Source organism: Apium graveolens, chromosome 10, assembly GCF_009905375.1.
Source record: "Apium graveolens cultivar Ventura chromosome 10, ASM990537v1, whole genome shotgun sequence".
Taxonomy (NCBI): Eukaryota; Viridiplantae; Streptophyta; class Magnoliopsida; order Apiales; family Apiaceae; genus Apium; species Apium graveolens.
Window position 1 is genome coordinate 23,358,280 of NC_133656.1, and position 22,397 is coordinate 23,380,676.

Below are 22,397 nucleotides of genomic sequence, written 5' to 3' on the forward strand. Positions count from 1 at the left end.
CAGTAAATCTTAAGAATGAACTACATGCTTGATAAGCCTCACTTATCTGAAGAAAATAAAAGAAAAGAAAAATTGAAATCAGGTACTCCTTTGAGATCTAGAGTAAATATGTGAAAGGAAAGATACCCAAGTGCATTACTGGTATTAAGTTATATGCATTAGAAAAGCAAATAAATTTTTCTTGGTGACTTTTCACATTCTCTGATTACTGGAGAAATATTCTGATAACATCATAAATTCTGATAGCAGTTGTGACTCATTCACACTGAGAAGTCACTGTAACAAGAATGTCAAAAGATGCATAAAATGAGCACAAACAATTGAGGTCGACTCTTGCATAAATTTATTCTATATTAGACTTCAAAATTAAAGACAGATTTTAAGCACTTTTCTTAGTTATGCCTTATTTCTAAGATATACTGAAGTTTATCAGATTTTAATCTTTATCTGATCATTTGCACATATACAAACTCTCACTCCATATGAATGATGAAAATTACTATGGTGATTAAGTTGTTTCAGATAAACAGTTAAGTATTATTTGCATAAATTCTGAGGACAAGTTCTGATAAAAGTTCCGATGATTAAACTCTGAAGAAACCAATCAGTATTTGTGTGAAGAATCACAGAAACAGTCATTCACTTTGTGAGTACATAAGCCATGTTCTGATGACCATTAAATTCTGATAATAGTCAAGTTCTGATGCAAATCCTGATGGAAACTCTGATGCTTACGTGGCATTATTTATTTACTTGACTTATTTTTAGTTTTTACTGTAACAGTCATTTTTATCAGAAAATAATTAAGTGAGATAAAAACAGTAGTAATCATTTGGTTTATGGGTTGCGTGTTTCTTTTGAAAACAGCATGTGAGCAATAATTACTACACATTTCTCGTGCCCACTAACCAATATTTTCACTATTTACTACGTGACAGGTGTCAAATGTCTATTTTACTTCCAAAAAGAGCCGTTGAGTGGAAAGAGTATATATATTAGAGTTAAAAGCTTTCACAATCTTTTACCTACTCTTACTTTATCTATTATTTCTTTTACTCTCTCTCTCTCTCTCTCCCTCTCTCTCTCTCTCTCTCTCTCTCTCTCTCTCTTTCTCTCTCTCTCTTCTTCTCTCTATTTTCTGACGTACTCTCTTACAGGCATTTTATCAAACACCTTTTGTACACACAACTTTTCACTTAATTTCTTACTGAAATAGCACCCAAGGACATCATCTTTAATGGAGCCAAGTTCGTCCCCAATAACTACATGGCTATTCTCAGCAAGGATGATGCTCCATCAGATCTTCATTTTATTCAAGATTTTCAGGCTAACAGTGAGATTGGGTATGCTTTGACCCAACCATAATTACTCTCAGGAACACAGATACTGGAGTTTTAGAGGACTGGTGTTTATGATGATGGTGGTGAAGCTGGGTCCCCAAGTATTATTTTCACAACAGGGGAAGATGAGCATCTGGTTACTTTGTCTACTGTTCGACAAGCTCTACATCTGCCAGAAAATTGCAATTTCAATGCTCAGATTGAGGAGCCAGTTCTACAAAGTATGATGGCCAATCTTGGCTATGAGAAAAGTTTGTTCAAGCTGGGACAACTGAAGAGGCCATACATTAGAAGGGAGTGGAGTTTTTTCTTTGACTGCATCACCAGAGTTTTTGCCAATAAATGCTCAAATTTTGATGCCATTCCAATTCTGAGTCAGCAAATAGGGTATGCACTTCTTAATGAAACTCATTTTGATTATGCTTCTGCTATTTTGGATTTTATTGGGGATAAGATGATAGAGGACCCAAATACTGTTTATTTTGCTAGATTTTGTCAACTCATTTACAGTTTTTGTTGTTCTGATAAGCCCCAAACCTTTAGTGAGTCAATTCAACCTTTTAAACTTGCTAAAAGGGCCTTCACAGACTTGTTATCTACTGATAATAAGAAAGAGATACTAAGACCCATTCATATTCCTACATCAGCAAAACAGTTCTTAGTAAACTCTGACCCCAATACATATACAGCCCAATTTCCTGATATTGCACAATCTTCTCAACCTCCACCAACACAGCCTTCCACTACTAAACCACAGCCTACTATCAGAACCTACTATCAACCAACCTCTGGTACTTCTCAAAAGGTGCCAGTTGTAAAATCTGACACAACCAAAAGAACTAAATCTGTTTCTAAATCTCCACCAAGGAGAACAAGGATGATTCTTAGAGATGAATCAGATGAAGATGAACAGGTCCAGGTTTGAGCATCAGAACCTGTGACAGTAGAAGCTGAAGAGGTAACTCTTCAGAAAAAGAATGAAGCTAAGGGTTCTAGTCTTCAGAAAAGAAAAAGGTCTTCTAATTCTGATACAAATAATGTCTCTCCTATATCTAAGAAATCAAGATAAAGAAGAAGAGAGCAGGTGTGAGAATAACACAAGCTCAATATGAAGAAGCTGAGGAAGGGGATCAGGAATCTCTGATCTCATCAAAACCAATAGTGATTGAAGCTCTACCTCAACCTGAAGACACTGTTCCAGACACAGTGATCGCACCTCCTAAATCTCCACTCAGAAACAACTTCAGTTGAAGATTCAGGATTAAGTCCTTAAATTGACATTCATAGGCTGAACATTCCATCTGTCTTGTTTCTGGAAGCACCACAAGGACAAGTGACAACTACACCTGTTTTTCCATTTAATACTGAAATACTAACTACTCCAATTTTGGATGTGGAAACAAATGAAGTTGTATCAGAATCTCCTACAGCCACACACACTCTTGTGTTTTCAAAAGATGATGAGCTTCTAGCAAGTTCTAGACAGTCAGTTTCAGTAAACACTCCAGCTCAAATTCTTGGAAAGGAGGCACTGCTTAAAAAGTTTGTTGAAGAAGATGCTCATGTTCCATGGGAAGAAACTCACAGATGAGTTGAATGGACCAAGAAGTGGAATGAATCTGACTTCATTCCCAGCTCAAAAGTTCTGTCAGATCATATTGCAAAAGCTGATGAGTTGTTGACAAATTCTAACTTCAAAGCTCAACTTAAAGTCACAGCTCTTAGTACTAAAAGTCTTCAAGGTCTACACTCAGACTTATGAAAAGGTTGATAAACTTCTGGAAAAAGCTGATAAGCTAGACATGGAGATCAAACTAGACAAGAAGAGGTTTATCACACCTATTCAATAGAAAATTGAAGCTATTGAGCAAGCTCAAGAAAAGCAGTAGGCCCAACTGGATGAGGTCCTACCAAATCAAGCTGCTGAACAGACTCAATTGAATGAGATCCAATCTTCAGTGGAACTTCTTCTCTCTCTACTCCTATCAAATGATGCCATAAAGGGGGAGAAGGTAGTTAAGTCCAAATGCTCAACTATTCAAGTACTGAAGAAGAAGGATGATAAAGGATATGACCAGGGAAACCCTAGAAAGGGCAAAGGTCAAGGTTAAGTTCAAAGCAGCAAAGTTTCTTCACATAAACTAATTTATGATTCTAGCAAATCTTCTACACAGAAGAATACAAGTTCTGAAGCTGTGAATGCTTAAGTTCTGAAAGCAAGTTCTGATGATCAAAGTCTGATATTCTGATTCAGTCTGGAAGTCAAGACTCTCAGAAGTTTTTACAAACTCTGAAACTTAAGGGAAGGGAGACTACTATCTACTATAAAGATCCCAAGATTCAGACACTTGATGAAGAAATTGCTGGAAGATTATTTCTCAAGCATAATCCTGGAATGGATTTAAAGACTCTAAAGGAGAAAGAAGCTAGATTTACAGCAGAGAAGACAAATCTTAAATCTAAAGCTTCTAATGCAAAGAAAACTCCAAGGACTAAGGTAAGAGGCATTGTGATCAAGGAAAGGTCAACTTCTGAGGCTTCAAAGACTAAGACAAGATCACAAGTTGAAACTGATCCCAAAGCAAAAAGGAAAGAAAAGATTGATGAACCAGCAAAGATTCAGAAGAAGAAAACTCTTTCAGTTCTAATAGATCCTGCCTATCAAGCTATAATGCATGATGATGATATTCTGATAGAAGAGGAAGTTAAATCTTTGAAGAGAAGGAAGAAACTGAAAGAAACAGAGTTAACTACTGATAATGCTCAAGCTACTCAAACTCTGGAAGCTCAGAGTTTATCAAATTCTGAGAAGCTATTTACTCAAGAAAATAAGGAAGCGGTTATAAATTCTGAACAAGTCATCAAGACATCAACCTCTGACAAAGCTTAAGTTGATTTGGATAAGATGAAAATTGTTGATAAGAAGAAAATCCTATGGAAAAATGTTAAACCATCAGATCCTAAGAAAAGTCAACTGTTATCTGATTTCATGACTGTTGGATTGAAAGCCAGAGGAGCAAGAGACAGAGCTGGATTAGGTCTGAAGAAGCCAAGATCAAAACAGGAGTTGAAGTAATTACCGGAGATCCATTTTTATTAACTGACAAACCACTTGAGGAAGTTACACAGAAACACCTTGACAAGGTTATATCTGTTCAAGTGGTACTGAATGCTCATGATAAGAGTAATGTCAAAGAAAAGCTGATTCTATTTCTTGAAGATGGAAGAACATACAGAATGCTAGAATCAGATGTGCTAAACAAATCTCTGAAAGAACTTCAATTCTTTCATTATCTTTTGGAGATAAAGTCTGAGATTACCAGAAGATGGTCAAATTTCATAATGAAGACCATAAGGGATAAATCCGGAATCTCTGGATCAAGGGTTGCAGAATTTTTTCCAAATATAGTTAAAGATGATGAAAGTGAAATTCCAATGAAGAAAAATTCTGCTAAGCTAGAAGTTATTCTGAAAGAGAAATGTATGTGCTATAATGAAGACTCATCTCATTCATGGGTAATCAGACTTGGTGATGGATTAGAAAGAAATCACATCTCAGCACTTAGGACTACAATCTACCAGATTGGAAGTCAAGATGAAGAACTGCAACAAGTCAAGGCTAAATTAGCTTAAGTCCTGAGGAATGCAGAAGAGAAGCCGATATCAAACTTTGTCAAGAATTATTTTAGATTCCGATTGATTCAGTAAGATTGGTAAAATCTGCAAGGACTGTAAGTTGTAGTTAGTTGTCTAAATAAACTCTCATTGCATTTGTACTTAAATGTTTTTGACATCATCAAATCTATTAACTTGTATATTTTTCATAATTTACAAGTTGGGGGAGATTGTTAGATATATTTGTGATGTCATATCTAATCTGATTTGTTTAGTTTCAGAACTTAATATCAGGACTTATCAGGACTTTCTAGAAATCAGAACTTACTGAAGTCAGAACTTATATCAGAACTTAAGGCTGTCAGGATTTATATCAGGACTTAAGTGCGGGTACTTCAGATAAGGAATGCAGCTGATTTATAGGAGAGGATCTGGACTAAACCAAAAGAAGATATGCATGAAGAGTTAGAAGACTAGAAAACTTGTAGAAGATAATATCTGATTGATATATTTTAGGAGACAGAATTATATTCCATATCAATTAGAAGATATCTTGTAACTGTGTACTATATAACACAGCTTAGGGTTTACACTATATGTGTTATCATTCACGAGAACATTATTCATTGTAACCTAGCAGCTCTTTGTGATATTGTTCATCACTGAGAGAGTAGTTTAACCTACTTTATAACAGAGCTTATTATATTGAATAAACTTGATTACTGTTACATACTTGTGTTCTAAATTAATTTGATTGTATAAACACTATATTCAACCCCTTCTATAGTGTTGTGTGACCTAACAGAACTTTTTGAGAGCTTCAATTTGATATATGGCGCGCTCGAATCAGAGTTCGATAACGCCTTCGAATCCTCTTTTGGTTATGAAGAACGGGACGATTTATTAGGATTTTCTCTGTATTTTCTATATTTTTACTGATCGATTATGATTATATGAATTAAATGAAATAAGAAAAGGGCTATTTATATTTATGGAATATTGGTACTTGTTGGATCATTTTGGATCGAAAATAAGTTACTTAGCCGCTAAGTAACTGCAAAAATGATCCGATTTGATACCCGTATTGGATAATTATCCAAACTGGGCTTCTTATAAAATAATTTATATGAAAATAATGTAATAATATCCTGTCTTTCGAGAATACGGGTTTTATTGATCTATCGAAATGATTATCGTATCGAAAATTGTGCGTCGGGACGCGTACGGGCCAGACCGTAATCCGGATCGAAAAGGTTAAAACACGGAAAATGTTCAGAATGATCATATTAGGTTAGGAAGGAGTTTTCCGAAGAGTTTCGGGTTGAAAAAATGTAAAACGGTAAAGGTTGGACGATTCCCAATTTTATAAAATAGTTTTGTAATTATACATAAAATAATTAATAAATTCATAAATCATTTTAAAATCATATAACAATCCAAAAATTACCAGAAAAATATCACAACATTATACTCTGGACATAATAAAATTAACTCATTCACCTTTTATCATATATAAACATCTAAATATCAATATCAATCAACAGATAATTCACCAGAAATCATATAATAATCATATAATAATCATTTATTGATAAAATAATTACACGCGATATCCCGTATATTACATCCTCCCCCCTTAAAAGGATTCTCTCCTCAGAATCTCCTATGTAAATAACTGAGGGTACTTTTCTCGCATATCACTTTCTAACTCCCAGGTTGACTCTTCAACATTTGGGTTTCTCCACAATACTCTTACTAAATTTATAACTTTATTTCTCAAAACCTTTTCTTTCTTTTCTAGAATCTCTATTGGATTCTCTACATACGATAAATCCGCCTGAAAATCTATTGGCTCATACTCAATTACATGCCTAGAATCTGGATTATACTTCTTAAGCAACGATACTTGAAAAACATTATGAATGTGCTCCATGTGTGGGAGTAACGCCAACTCGTATGCTACCTTGCCGACACGTTTCAAAATTTCAAAAGGTTCAACGTATCTAGGACTCAACTTCCCTTTCTTTCTGAATCTTGATAATCCTTTCCATGGTGAAACTTTTAGTAACACTAGATCTCCTTCTTTGAATTCCATATTCTTCCTGGATTCATCTGCATATTTCCTTTGACGATCTTGTGCTGCAATTAATCTCTTTTGATTGACCTTAACAACTTCCTTTGTCTGCTGTACCAATTCGGGTCCAAGTATTTTACGTTTTACGAATTCATCCCAATGTATTGGTGATCGACATTTGCGTCCATAAAGAGCTTCATAGGGAGGCATTATGATACTGGCATGATAATTGTTATTGTAAGCAAACTCCACTAAGGGTAAATGCTCGTCCTAATTTCCTTTGAAATCAATGGCACAAACACGTAACATATCCTCAATTGTTTGAATTGTTCTCTCGCTTTGGCCGTCCGTTTGTGGATGATAAGTTGTACTCAGGTTTAACTTAGTTCCCAAACATTCTTGAAAACTTCTCCAAAGTCTTGAATTGAATCATGGATCTCGATCTGATACAATAGACACAAGGACTCCATGACGAACTACTATTCCCTTCAAATACATGTGAACCAACTTATCCAGTGAAAATCTTTCTTTGATAGGCAAGAAATGAGCTGATTTGGTTAGTCTTTCCACTATAACCCAAATTGCATCATGGTTCATTTTTGTCCTCGGTAATCCCACTATAAAATCTATAGCGATGTGATCCCACTTCCATTCTGGAATCTCTAGTGGCTGTAATAATCCACTTGGTCTCTGGTGCTTCGCCTTAACTCTTTGACACGTGTAAAATTTGATAACCCATTCCATAATTTCTCTTTTCATGTCTGGCCACCAATAATTATCTTTTAAGTCTCTGTATATCTTATTACTTACCGGATGAATGGAATACTTTGAGTTGTGAGCTTCCTGTAGAATTTTATTCTTCAACTCTGTTATTGGTGGAATCCAGATTCTGGAAGAAAATCTTAGAATACCTTGATCGTCCTTCTGAGTGCATAACTCTTCTCCTACCAAATGATTGACATCCTGATCCATTATTTCCTCTTGACATTTTCTTATCTACTCTAATAATTATGGCTGAAAAGTCATACTATATATCTTTGCTTCATTAGGTTTGTAAATTCGGACTTTCAATTCCAATTTCTGAAATTCCTTGTATAACTTTTCAGGTACAATCAACACATTCAACTTCTCTTTCTGACTTAACGCATCTGCCACCATATTTTCTATTCTTGGGTGATAGTTAATTGTGCAATCATAGTCCTTGATCAGCTCCAACCATCTCCTCTGTCTCATGTTAAGTTCCTTTTGCGTGAATATGTACTTTAACCTTTTATGATCCGTATAAATCTCACATCTTTCTCCATATAAGTAATGTCTCCAAATCTCCAAGGTGAATATTATTGTTGTTAGTTCCAAGTCATGAGTATGATACTTCTGCTCATGAAGTTTCAGTTGTCTAGACGCATATGCAAGAACTTTATCGTGCGACATCAAAACACAACCTAATCCCTTATGAGAAGCATCACTATAGATTATAAAATTTCCTTGATCATATGAAAGTGACAAAAAGGGTGTCGTGATTAGTCTCTTCTTCAATTCTTGAAAACTTCCTTCACACTTCTCATTCCATATAAACTTCTCATTTTTCCGGGTAAGCTTCGTTAAAGGTGTCGTAATTTTTGAGAAATCTTGAACAAATCTTCAATAATATCCCGCTAATCCCAACAAAAGTTCTCACTTTTGTTGGTGTTTTGGCCTTTCCCAGCTCACAATGGCTTTAATCTTCGTTGGGTCCACCTTGATTCCTTCGCTACTGACTATATGCCCTAAAAATTGAACTTCTTGTAACCAAAACTCATACTTTGAAAACTTGGCATACAACTTTTTTTTCTTAAAATTTCCAAAGATATGCTTAGATGCTCCGCATGATCATCCATTGACTTTGAGTAGATCAGAATATCATCGATAAACACAATTACAAATTTATCCAAATATTTCTTGAAGATTATGTTCATTAAGTCCATAAATATTGCTGGGGCATTGGTTAATCCAAAAGACATTACTAAAAATTCATATTCACCGTAACTTGTTCTGAATATTGTCTTTGGTATATCTTCAGGCTTGATCTTCAATTGGTGATATCCGGATTTCAAATCAATCTTATAGAAATACTTAGCTCCTTTTAGCTGATCAAACAAATTGTCGATTCGAGGTAATGGATAGTTGTTCTTGATTGTAAGCTTATTGAGTTCTCGATAGGTGATGCATAACCTCATACTTTCATATTTCTTATTAACAAATAATACCGATCCACCCCATGGGGATACACTGGGTCGAATCACTCCCTTCTTCAATAATTCTTGCAATTGCTTTTCTAGTTCCTTCATTCCAACATGCACCATTATGTACGGGGCTTTAGATACTGGTTCCGTTTAGGCGCTAAGTCGATCGAAAATTCGATTTCTCTATCTAGATGATGTCCTTGTAATTCATCTGGAAACACATCTGGAAATTCATTTACCACAGGAATGTCTTCCAGTTTTGCTGGCTCCTGAGTTGTATATATCACATATGCAATAAAGTGTTCGCATCCTTGTTGTTGTAACTTCTTAGCTTGGATCATCGTTAAGAACTTCTTTTCTTGCCTCTGAATTTTAAACGTCACCACTTTCTCGTCTGACGTCTTTAAGATTACCTTCTTATTATGACAGTCTATCTGAGCATCATGCTTAGATAGCCAGTTCATTCCTAAAATAACGTCAAACTCTCCTAACTTAAATGGTATCAAGTCAGCGTCAAACTTATTTCCAGAAATCTACATCTCACAGCTCTTACACACTTGGTTAATACATACACACTTCTGATTTGCTAATTTTACCGTCATAATTTCACTTAACAATTCAATTGGACAATTCAACTTATCAATAAAATCTTAAGAAATAAATGATCGAGTTGCTCCCAAATTTACTATCACCTTAGCACATAAAGAATTCACAGTAAGCGTACATGCCACAACATCAGTGTCCATGATAGCATCCGTCACAGACATGTCATAAACTCTAGCTCTAGGAGGTTCATTCACTGTTGGAGTAGGTCCTATGATTCGTAGTGTATTATTGACTGGAACTGGTGTCTTGCAATCCCTTGCTATGTGCCCTGGCTTTCTGTACTTGAAACATGTATACCCAATTGCTAGAACTTTTCTTGCCTGATTCCTGGTAGGCTGATCCTTGTTGACTGGCTCTCTGGCTGGCTAATTACGTCACTCCCTTAAATAGTGCCCCCTCTAGTTATATTTGTAGCAGACCACATTCAGCTTGTTGCACACTCATCCATGCTTCTTTCCACATACTTGACAATCTGGTAAAATTGGTCTCTGCTGGGCTGACTGGTTCCCAGTGGCTGGACGGTTACCTTGGCCTCCGTTTCCTGTATTTTCCCTATTAAAATTCCTTCCGGGCTGGAACTTGCCTTTCCTCTGATTAAAATATGGAAATTTTCCTGCTTGGGATTGTCCTTCACTCCCCTCAAACTTCCTTTTCTTACTTTCCTTCTCCTTCTGTGACATTTCACTCCCTGTCTCCGCAATCATAGCTTTCTACACAACTCCCGCACACGTATCTGATTTGACTATCGCCACCTTCCCTCAAATCCATGGCTTGAGTCCTTTCTGAAACCTCTTAGCTTTCTTCCTATCAGTGTCCACATATGATGGCACAAACCTAGACAACTCCTCAAACTTACTTTCATAATCTGCCACTGATAGATTTCCCTGCTTTAACTCCAGGAATTTCAATTCCATTTGATCCTGAACAAACTGAGGGAAATACTTCTCTAGAAATAACTCCTTGAATCTATCCCACACAACATCATCTGTACCTTCCAACGTCTTAACATTTTCCCACCAGTAGGTGGCTTCATTCTTCATATAGTAACTCGCAAAGTCAGTCTTCTGCTCCTCTCTCACCTTGACTAAGGCAAATGCCTTCTCAATTTCCTTCAACGAGACTCTTGCCTCAATGGGATCTACAGAACCCTTAAATTCCGGTGGATTCACGGCTTGAAAAGTCTTAAAGGTTACCTGAGGATTAGTCTGCCTCTGTTGTTATTGGATCAGGTGGACTGCCTGTTTGGCCAAGATTTGAAGAATCTGGGCTATAGTTTGGTCTATAGGACCTGGATTGGCATTCTGGTTATTGTTGTCTTGATTGTTGTTGTTGCTTTATTCATTCTAGTTGGTAGAACGGGTATTTCTTTTAGGAGGCATTTTTTGTAAAGAATCAAACAACTTATTTAGCCTTTAAAGAAAAACCCTTTTTATGAAAAGATTTCGTACAACAGAAATATTTCTTTTTGAAAAAATTTTCAATCATTGAACTAAGTAAATTGCATACATCTTTACAGAATATAAACAGTTACGGGGAAAGGGTACATGTTATCACAAGAGTTTATAACTGGTGCAATAAAATAAAATAGGTATAGTAAAGTAATGACAATGCTGGAAAAGGAAAGGTACTGATATATATGTCAAAGTTTGGTAGTACAAGCGCAAAACATTTTATTAAAGGCAAAGGTACAACAGGCCTATCAATTATTCCGCAAATCAAGTTTATTTATATACCCACCAAAAGTCTGATAATACACTTGACACACTATTAAACATATATCATGTTAGATATATTTGAGATGTCATGTCTAATATGTTTCATGTTTAGTTTTCAGATCTTAACAAATAGGAAATATCAGTACTTACTGGAATAAGTACTTACTGGAAGTCATAACTTAAGGATATCAGAACTTAGATTATTAGAAGATAAATATCAGAAGATGGATATCAGAACTTAAGTACGGGAGGACTAACAGTTAAGAAAGGAAGCTGATTTACAGGAAAGAAGATCGAGACTAATACAAAAGAAGATATGCATGGAAAGAGTTAGAAGATAAGAAGACTTGTATAAGATATCTGATTGATATATTTTAGGAGACATAATTATATTCCATATCAATTAGAAGTTATCTTGTAACTATGTACTATATAACCACAGACATAGGTTTACACTATATGTGTTATCATTATCGAGAAGATCATACATTTTAACCTAGCAGCTCTCGTGATATTTGTTCATCACTAACAGAGAACAGTTCCATTGTAACAGAGTTTATGATATCAAATATATCTGTTTACTATTACTTGTGTTCGAAATCGATTTGATTGTATTCTACACTGTATTCAACCCCCTTCTACAGTGTTGTGTGACCTAACAATTGGTATCAGAGCTTATCTGTTAACACACATACAGTAAAGATCCAAAAACTCATGTCTGAAGAAGCTTAAAATCCAACCAATGTGGCGCCCTCCAAACCCGGGTCAGAAGTTTGGGGTCCACACACACACACGCCTTATTTATAACCTGCTTATAGCAATAATAAAGATAACAATAATATGCAGTGACCCTATTTACCAACTAGCACGGATCGTAACAGGTTAAAGTATACACACAATCCAAACATCTACTTATATTACATACTGTTCAAATCCCAACTATTCTAAACTCAAAACTGAGTATTAAACATTATTACAAACGTTTACAGACTTAAATTATCCCAAAAAAAACCTACTAGCTTAGCTCGATCAATCTGAACCCCTAGCTCTCGCGCTGGACTGGGGATCCGCGGTACCAACTGGTTCCTTCTTAACTGGAAAAGAACAGAAACAATATCGCATAAATGAGCTAACTAGCTCAGCAAGTCACAATGACAAAACTGAGAATAATGATCATCAAGTGAACATGTTTATGATATCAAGTGAACAATTGATTATGATTTAGAATTGGATATTATATTTTCAGGTTAAAAACCAAGGTTAGGCTGCTGATCAGTCACGGACTAACCCCGAGCAAAGCACACACCACTGCTTTAACTACTGGATCCAAGGCACACATTGGCCTAACTTGACCATTATATGGTCTGACCATGAATCTGGTCCACAATTTTATAAAAACAATCCAATTCTAACATAATAACATAATAAGCAATAATAATTAATAACCAGAATCATTAACAACAATGAGTGTTTAACAATGAAAGGGTTTCAATCCTTGTAAGGATCAATAAGGTAATTTCAAAGCTCGGATGCTGGGTAATGAAAGAATTGGATAACAAAGGAATCAATGTTTCAGGGTTTCAAGGATTTGGTCTTTCAAAGCATAAAATACAAAGATTTGATTGTGTAAGCAATCTGGTTCAGTGTTTAATATTTAGTTTGTATATATTTGTGGAGTAGGATCATATACTTGAGGTTCGTGTTTGGGTATACAACAATCAATGGTCTAGAAAGAATCAGGTTACGGCTCAAGATCAATAACTGGAATCAAGGTTTAGGGTAGAGTGCTTCAAAGCACTTACAATATCAACAAGACTATCAAGTACTATAATATCTCGAGAAAGTTCAGAACACTTGCCTGGTATTAGCTTACTACACTGTACTCGCTTCCAATCACAATCGTCTTACTCCTCAACTACCTGTTTCCCTGTCCTACGCCTTGCCTCTTCTGCTCACATATCATAAACATCTATCAATAATCGACTCACAGAGTTCTATTCAACACATACTTCTATCTACCCTTCGTTTTACCCAAATCCGATTAACGGATTGAAACTTATGCAATAATCAAGTAAACACCGAATATATAGACTAATAGTCAATCAACAAGTCAAATATAGCACATAATACATCACGTAATCAATGATATATTATTTTAAAAGAAGTCTCGAGTCATAAATAGGCTTTCTGATATTTAAAATGATTTTTAAAATATTTTTCGGAATTAAAACGGGTCGTTGGATCAATTTTGAGTTAATAAACAGGGTTCGGTAGGCCAATTCTGGCTCCGAAACAATTTTATACTAATTATCGAGCTTTGGAAATAATTTAGAATAATATTTTAAAGCTCGAAACTATTTTTAGAAATTTTTAAATCATTTTTAAATAATTAAATCTAATTAAATAATTGATTAAAATCAATTAATAATTAATTAAATCAATTAATCAATTAATTTTCGAATTAATTGACCAATTAATTAATTAAAAATTAACTGAAATTAATTAACTAATTAATTTAGATTTATTTTTGAATTAAAAATAATATTCGGAATAAAAATAATAATTTTCAGAATTTTCAGAAATTAAAAAATGAATTTTTATAATAAAAATAAATAGGAAATATGATTTTTAAACATTTTATAAACAGGAATCCTATTTTTGAAAACTTTGCAAACTACAGGGACTAAACTTCACCATCTTCAAAAATACAGGGACTAAACTGCAATTTTGCAGTTTCAGTCGCCGGAAAATCGGGCGTGGCCGGAGAACTCACCTCCGGCATCCTCCCACCACCATCACCTCCAGAATTAAACTACACAACACCAGGAACCTATATCTGCAATCAAAATTCATCAATAACCCCAGACTTGGCCGGAATTTGATCAAGAAACTCGCCGGTTTCCGGCGGGTTCGACGTAAACTTCAAAACACAACTCCCTTCTCTACAGACCTCATTGATTCATGAAACTTGTACGACTAGATTGCAAATTTCACAGAGAATACAATACACTATACCACAACATCAAACTATTTCAGAATAAGAAACCCCCAAATTTCAATTAAGAACATTCATACGGGTTATAAACCCTAATTTTAAAATTCGAAAATCAAACTCAAATTTGAACATGTTATTGAACTCCAAATCAGACGTATAATATATCAAAATCATCAGGAAAACAAGCTCTACAACATGCATTTATCAAATCATACAAACAATCATCCGAACAAAAATTCATATTTTTAATAAATTTAATTCGAAAATAAATAAATTTCCAGAAAATAAACCTTTGATTCTGCAGTGAAACAAAGCTCAGAATCTGATAGAACACTTCAAATCCTTCGTTTTGGTTACTCAAGCTTTGAAAACAGAGATCGGTAACGCCTTCGTTTTGCTGTTTGATTCTTAGAACAGTTTATGTAATTAGGGTTTTTCTCTGAAAATTATAGAATTAACTATTTGCAAATGATTTTGATACGAAATAAAATACGGAAAAAGGCTATTTATTTTTACGGAATATTAGTATCCCGTTGGATCATTCAGGATATAAAACGGTACGTTTATTTGTAAAAACTGATCCAAACGGTATCGGTTTTCGGGATAATTATCCAATATCAGTACAATTTGTACTGCAGTCTTGGTCTCAGCATCTGGTTACACGTATTACGAAGTGATAATTGTGATAGTTTAATAAAAAGCTCCCGTTTATCGAAAATACGGGTTTTATTGATTTACCGAAACAAATATTGTATCGAAAATGTTGCGTCGGGACCCGCGAAGGACAAACCGTACGCCGGATCGAAAAAGTCGAAACATTGAATATGCTCGGAATATTAGAATTAGGTTAGAAAGGAGTTCTCGGAAGAGTTTCGGGTTCCAAAAACGTAACAACGGTTGATGTCGGTTGGTTCCCGTTTTTATAAAATAGATTTTAAATACTCGGAAAAAGATTTTATAAATTTCATATGATCCTTATAAATCCATAAATCAACATAAAAATAATTAGGAAGATATGACAATTATCTATGTTTTATTTTGGACATATAAAAATTAAAATACTCAATTAATATTATTTTTGAATATCCAAGTACAGATAATATTTAACAATTAACTCACAGAATAGATACTGAACTCACATAATAATTATTTAATAGCAAAATAATTACACGATATATCCCAGATATTACATCCTTCCCCCTTAAAAGGATTATGTCCTCAGAATTTCCTAAGAAAACAAATGAGGGTACTTTTCTCTCATATCACTTTCTAACTCCCAGGTTGACTCTTCAACCTTTGGGTTTCTCCACAATACTCTTACTAACTTCACCACTTTATTTCTCAATACTTTCTCCCTCTCCTCTAGAATCTCTATCAGACTCTCTATATATGACAAATCTGCCTGAAGCTCTATTGGCTCATATTCTATTACATGCCTGGAGTCTGGATTATATTTCTTGAGCATCGATATGTGAAAAACATTGTGAATGTGCTCCATGTGCGGTGGTAACGCCAACTCGTAAGCTACTTTTCCAACACGCTTTAGGATCTCCAAAGGTCCGACATATCTTGGACTCAGCTTTCCTTTCTTTCCAAACCTCGTTAGTCCTTTCCACAGTGATACTTTCAGTAATACCAAGCTTCCTTCTTCAAATTCCATGTCTTTCCTTGACTGATCTGCATATTTCCTCTGACGATCTTATGCGGCTATCAATCTCTTCTGGATAATTTCAACAATTTCCTTTGTCTGCTGTACCAGTTCAGGTCCAAGTATCTTGTGTTCTCCTACTTCGTCCCAATATATTGGAGATCTACATTTGCGTCCATAAAGGGCTTCATAGGGTGGCATCCCAATGCTGGCATGATAACTGTTATTGTAAGCAAACTCTACCAGAGGTAAATGTTCGTCCCAACTTCCTTTGAAATCAATAGCACAAACACGTAACATGTCCTCGATTGTCTGGATCGTTCTTTCACTTTGGCCATCCGTCTAGGGGTGATAGGCCGTACTCATATTCAGTCTTGTTCCCAAACATTCTTGAAAACTCTTCCAAAATCTTGAATTAAACCTTGGATCTCGATCAGATACAATAGACACAGGAACTCCATGACGAACTACAATTTCCTTCAGGTACATATGGACCAACTTGTCGAGCGAAAATCTTTCATTTATAGGCAGAAAATGAGCTGACTTGGTAAGTCTATCCACTATAACCAAAATGCATCATGATTAGCCCTTGTCCTTGGTAATCCAACTATGAAATCCATGGCAATATGTTCCCATTTCCACTCTGGAATCTCCAATGGCTGTAACAATCCACTTGGTCTCTAATGCTCTGCTTTAACTCTCTGACAGGTATAACATTTGCTAATCCATTCCGCAATTTCCCTCTTCATGTCTGGCCACCAATAATTCTTCTTTAAATCTCTGTACATTTTGGTACTCCCTGGATGGATGGAATACCTTGAATTATGTACCTCCTGTAAAATTTCATTTTTCAGCTCCGTCACTGGTGGAAACCAAATTCTAGATGAAAACCTTAGAATACCTTGGTCATCTTTCTGCGTGCATAACTCTTCCCCTACCAAGCGATTTATATCTTGATCCATTACATCTTCCTGACATTTCTTTATTTTCTCAAATAATTCCGGTTGGAAAGTCATACTGTATACTTTCGCTTCCTTAGGCTTGTAAACTTTAATCTCCAATTCCAATTTCTGAACTTCCTTATATATATCTTCAGGTACTGATAACACATTCAACCTTTCCCGCCGACTCAATGCGTCTACTACCATATTCGCTTTACCAGGATGATAATTAATCGAGCATTCATAGTCTTTGATCAACTCTAACCATCTCCTTTGTCTCATATTAAGTTCCTTCTGTGTGAATATGTACTTTAAGCTTTTGTGATCCGTGAAAATCTCGCACTTTTCTCCATACAAATAATGTCTCCAAATCTTCAAAGTGAAAACTATGACTGCTAGCTCCAAATCATGAATTGGATACTTCTGTTCGTGTGGTTTCAATTGCCTTGACGCATATGCAATCACCTTTTCGTGCTGCATTAGAACACATCCTAATCCTTTGTGAGAAGCATCACTATAAATTACGAAATTCCCTTGATCATCTGGAAGTGACAAAACAGGTGTCGTGATTAATCGTCGCTTCAACTCCTGAAAACTTTCCTCGCATTTGTCGTTCCATATAAACTTCTCATTCTTTCGTGTAAGCTTTGTTAATGGTGTGGCAATCCTCGAGAAATTTTGAACAAATCGACGATAATATCCCGCCAATCCTAAGAAACTTCTTACCTCGGTGGGTGTTTTCGGTCTCTCCCAATTCGTAATTGCCTCGATCTTTGCCGGGTCCACTTTGATCCCTTCATTACTAACTATGTGCCCTAAGAACTGAACTTCCTGTAGCCAAAACTCACACTTCGAGAATTTAGCATAAAACTTCATTTTCCTTAAAATCTCCAAAGCCGTTCTCACATGTTCCGCATGATCATCTTCCGTCTTTGGATAGATTAAAATATTGTCTATAAACATAATAACAAACTTATCCAAATACTCCTTGAAAATTCTGTTCATCAGGTTCATAAACGCTGCCGGGGCATTGGTCAACCCAAAAGACATCACTAAAAACTCATAATGTCCATACCTTGTTCTGAAAGCTGTTTTTGGTATATCTTCTGGCTTGATCTTTAGTTGATGATATCCTCATCTTAAATCAATTTTGGAGAAATACTTGGCTCCCTTCAACTGGTCGAACAGATCATCAATTCTGGGTAACGGATACTTGTTCTTGATTGTCAGCTTGTTAAGCTCCCTATAGTCAATACACAGTCTCATGCTTCCATCTTTCTTCTTGACAAATAATACCAGGGCTCCCCACGGGGATACACTGGGTTTGATTACTCCTTTCTCTAACAACTCCTGTAATTGCTTCGCTAGCTCTTTCATCTCGACGGGCGTCATTCTATACGGGGCCTTGCATACTGGTTCTGTTCCAGGTGCTAAGTCGATCGCAAATTTAATTTCTCTATCTGGAGGAAGTCCTGGTAACTCGTCGGGAAATACGTCTGGAAATTTATTCACAACTGGAATATCTTCAAGTTTTGTTGGTTCTTGACTTCTGTCAATCACATATGCCATAAAATGCTCACATCCTTGTCGTAGTAACTTCTTGGCTTGAATCATCGTTAATAACTTCTTTATTTGTTTTTGGCCCTTGAACGTTACTATCCTTTCGTCTGGCGTTTTCACCATTACCTTCTTATTTCGACAATCTATCTGGGCATCGTGCCTAGATAACCAATCCATCCCTAATATAACGTCAAATTCTCCTAACTTAAATGGTATCAAATCTACACAAAACTTACTACCAGAAATCTCAATCTCACAATTCCCACAAACTTGATTAACAGATACACGTTCTTGATTTGCTAATTCCACAGTCATTATTTCATTTAAACACTCAACTGGACAATTTAACTTACTAACAAAATCTTGTGAAACAAACAATCGAGTTGCTCCCGAATCTATTAACACTTTGGCACATAAAGAATTCACATTAAGCGTACCTGCCACGACATCCGTATCTTGGATCGCATCCTTCACCGACATGTCAAAAACTCTAGCCCTTGGAGTCTCATTCACTGCTGTGGTAGATCCCATAATCCTTAATACATTACTGACTGGGGCTGATGTCTTGCAATCCCTGGCCATATGTCCTGGCTTTCCACATTTAAAGCACGTAAATCCAATGGCTGGAACCTTTACTGTTGGATTACAGATAGGCTGATCCTTACTTGCTGGTTCTCTTACTGGCTGATTTTGGCACTCCCTCGAATAGTGCCCTTTCTGTTGCATTTGAAACATACTACATTCAACTTATTACAAACTCCTCCATGCTTCTTTCCACATACTTGACAATCTGGAAAAGTTAGTCTCAACTAATTTAGCTGATTTGTATTAACTGGATGGTTGCTCTGGCCTCCGTCTGCTACATTCTGTTTCCTGAAATTAAAATTTCTCCCTGGCTGAAACTTGCCCTTCTTAAAATTTGGAAACTTCCCTAGTTGTGACTGACCCTCACTTCCCTCAACTTTCCTTTTCTTGCTTTCTTTCTCCTTCTGGAACATTTCACTCTCTGTCTCTGCGATCATAGCCTTTTGTACTACTCCTGCATAGGTATCCAATTCAAAAATGACAACCTTCCCTCTGATCCAGGGTTTCAAACCTTGCTGGAATCTTTTAGCCTTCTTCCTTTCAGTATCCACATACGACGGTATGTACCTTGACAATTCCTCAAACTTACCCTCATAATCTGTTACCGACATGTTCCCTTGCTTTAATTCTAAAAACTTCAGCTCCATTTGATCCTGAACAAACTGAGGAAAATACTTTTCTAAAAACAATTCCTTAAACCTTTCCCAAGTAATAACATCCGTACCTTCCAATGTCTTCACCATCTCCCACCAATAGGTGGCTTCATTCTTCAGATAGTAACTTGCAAACTCAACCTTCTGTTCCTCCTTTACTTTCACTAAGGCAAATGCCTTCTCCATTTCCTTTAACCAAACATTTGCTTCAATTGGCTCTAAGGAACCCTTGAATTCTGGTGGGTTTACTGCTTGAAAAGTTTTAAAAGTTACCTGGGGGTGAACTGTTTGTTGGGCCAAGATATGAAGAATCTGGGCTATTGCTGGGTCTATGGGTCCTGGGTTCACATTTGGGTTTGTATCATCTTGGTTGTTGTTGTTGTTGGTTTCTTCATTCTGGGTGTTGGTGCGGGTATTTCTTCTGGGAGGCATTTTCTGTAAAGAATCAATCAACTTATTTAGCTTTTGAATCAATCTTCTGCATAAAAGAACAGTTTTGCAAAACAGAAATATCTTTTTTTGAAAACAGTTGTAACTAAGTAAATTGCATGCTTCTTTACAGAATATATAAACAGTTATGGAAAACAGGGTACATGGTATTACAATGGTATAACTGGTGCAATAGATAAGGTAAGGTAAAACAGGTGCAATAAAGTAGATGACAGTGCTGGAAAGGAAAAAGGTACTGATATATAGATCAAAAGTTTTAGGTAGTATAAACGTAAGGACGCTTTGGAAGTAAAAGCAAAAGGGTACAACAACCTACTCACTAATCATCACAGCTAGTCTATAAAGACAACTCAAAAGTCTACTGATACACACTACACACTACTGTACATACTACATAACCATAACAACACTGCTCAGCATCTCCATCTCTGAATCTCTGGCTCATGGCAAATCTGGACCTCATATCTCCTCAATCTCCTCTAGAACCCAATTAGCCCACTCCACTAGGAAATCAGGGGTGATGTCCTCATGTGTAGCCTCAGCAATCCTCATAGCAGCTGCTCTACGAAACGCCTGGAGCCTCTCCCTAAGTCGCCTCTCACCACTCCCTATCTCTCTGGTACGCATGATATGCAATAACTCCTGGATCTGACCCTGTAGGAATCGCTGCTCCATAAGGCAAGCCTCAAACTGATGATATGGGACATGATAGGAAGAGAACTGGAAAGGTACTCCTGTGACTGAATAACTAGTAAAGCCTGAATCAGCAGGTGGGGGTCCTCTAACAAGTGGCCTCATGCCTGGAGGTGGAATAGCTTGCAATGGTACGTGCTGTAACACAGGTGGAGGTAGTATAGCCAACACTGGTGGAACAACAGGACGTGGATCCGAAGACGGCACTCCAACTGAAGGCTCTGAGTGATCAGCTGATACGGGAATAAAAGAGTCAGCCATCGCTGTTATCTGAAATCATATCGTAATATAAGAATCTCGAACCATAACACGAATTACACTAATACCTGATATACCGAAGCACTCAACCTCTCGACGTTCTATCTTTCTTTTCCTTACTTCTGATCCTAACCCTCTACCCACTCCCGTCAACCTAGGCTTGTGTCAGTGACTTATAACCTGTAGCTCTGATACCAAACCTGTGGCGCCCTCCAAACCCGGGTCAGAAGTTTGGGGTCCACACACACACACGCCTTATTTATAACCTGCTTATAGAAATAATAAAGATAATAATAATATGCAGTGACCCTATTTACCAACTACCATGGATCACAACAGGTTAAAGTAAGCACACAAGCCACACATCTACTTATATTACATACTGTTCAAATCCCAACTATTCCAAACTCAAAACTGAGTATTAAACATTATTACAAACTTTTACAGACTTAAATTATCCCAAAAGAAACCTACTAGCTTAGCTCGATCAACCTGAACCCCTAGCTCTCGCGCTGGACTGGGGATCCGCGGTACCAACTGGTTCCTTCTTAACTGGAAAAGAACAGAAACAATATCGCACAAATGAGCTAACTAGCTCAGCAAGTTACAATGACAAAACTGAGAATAATGATCATCAAGTGAACATGTTTATGATATCAAGTGAACAATGGATTATGATTTAGAATTGGATATTATATTTTCAGGTTAAAAACCAAGGTTAGGCTGTTGATCAGTCATGCACTAACCCCGAGCAAAGCATACAGCACTGCTCTAACTGCTGGATCCAAGGCACACATTGGCCTAACTTAACCATTATATGGTCTGACCACGAATCTGGTCCACAATTTTATAAAAACAATCCAATTCTAACATAATAACAGAATAAGCAATAATAATTAATAACCATGATCATTAATAACAATGAGTGTTTAACAATGAAAGGGTTTCAATCCTTGTAAGGATCAATAAGATAATTTCAAAGCTTGGATGCTGGGTAATGAAAGAATTGGATAACAAAGGAATCAATGTTTCAGGGTTTCAA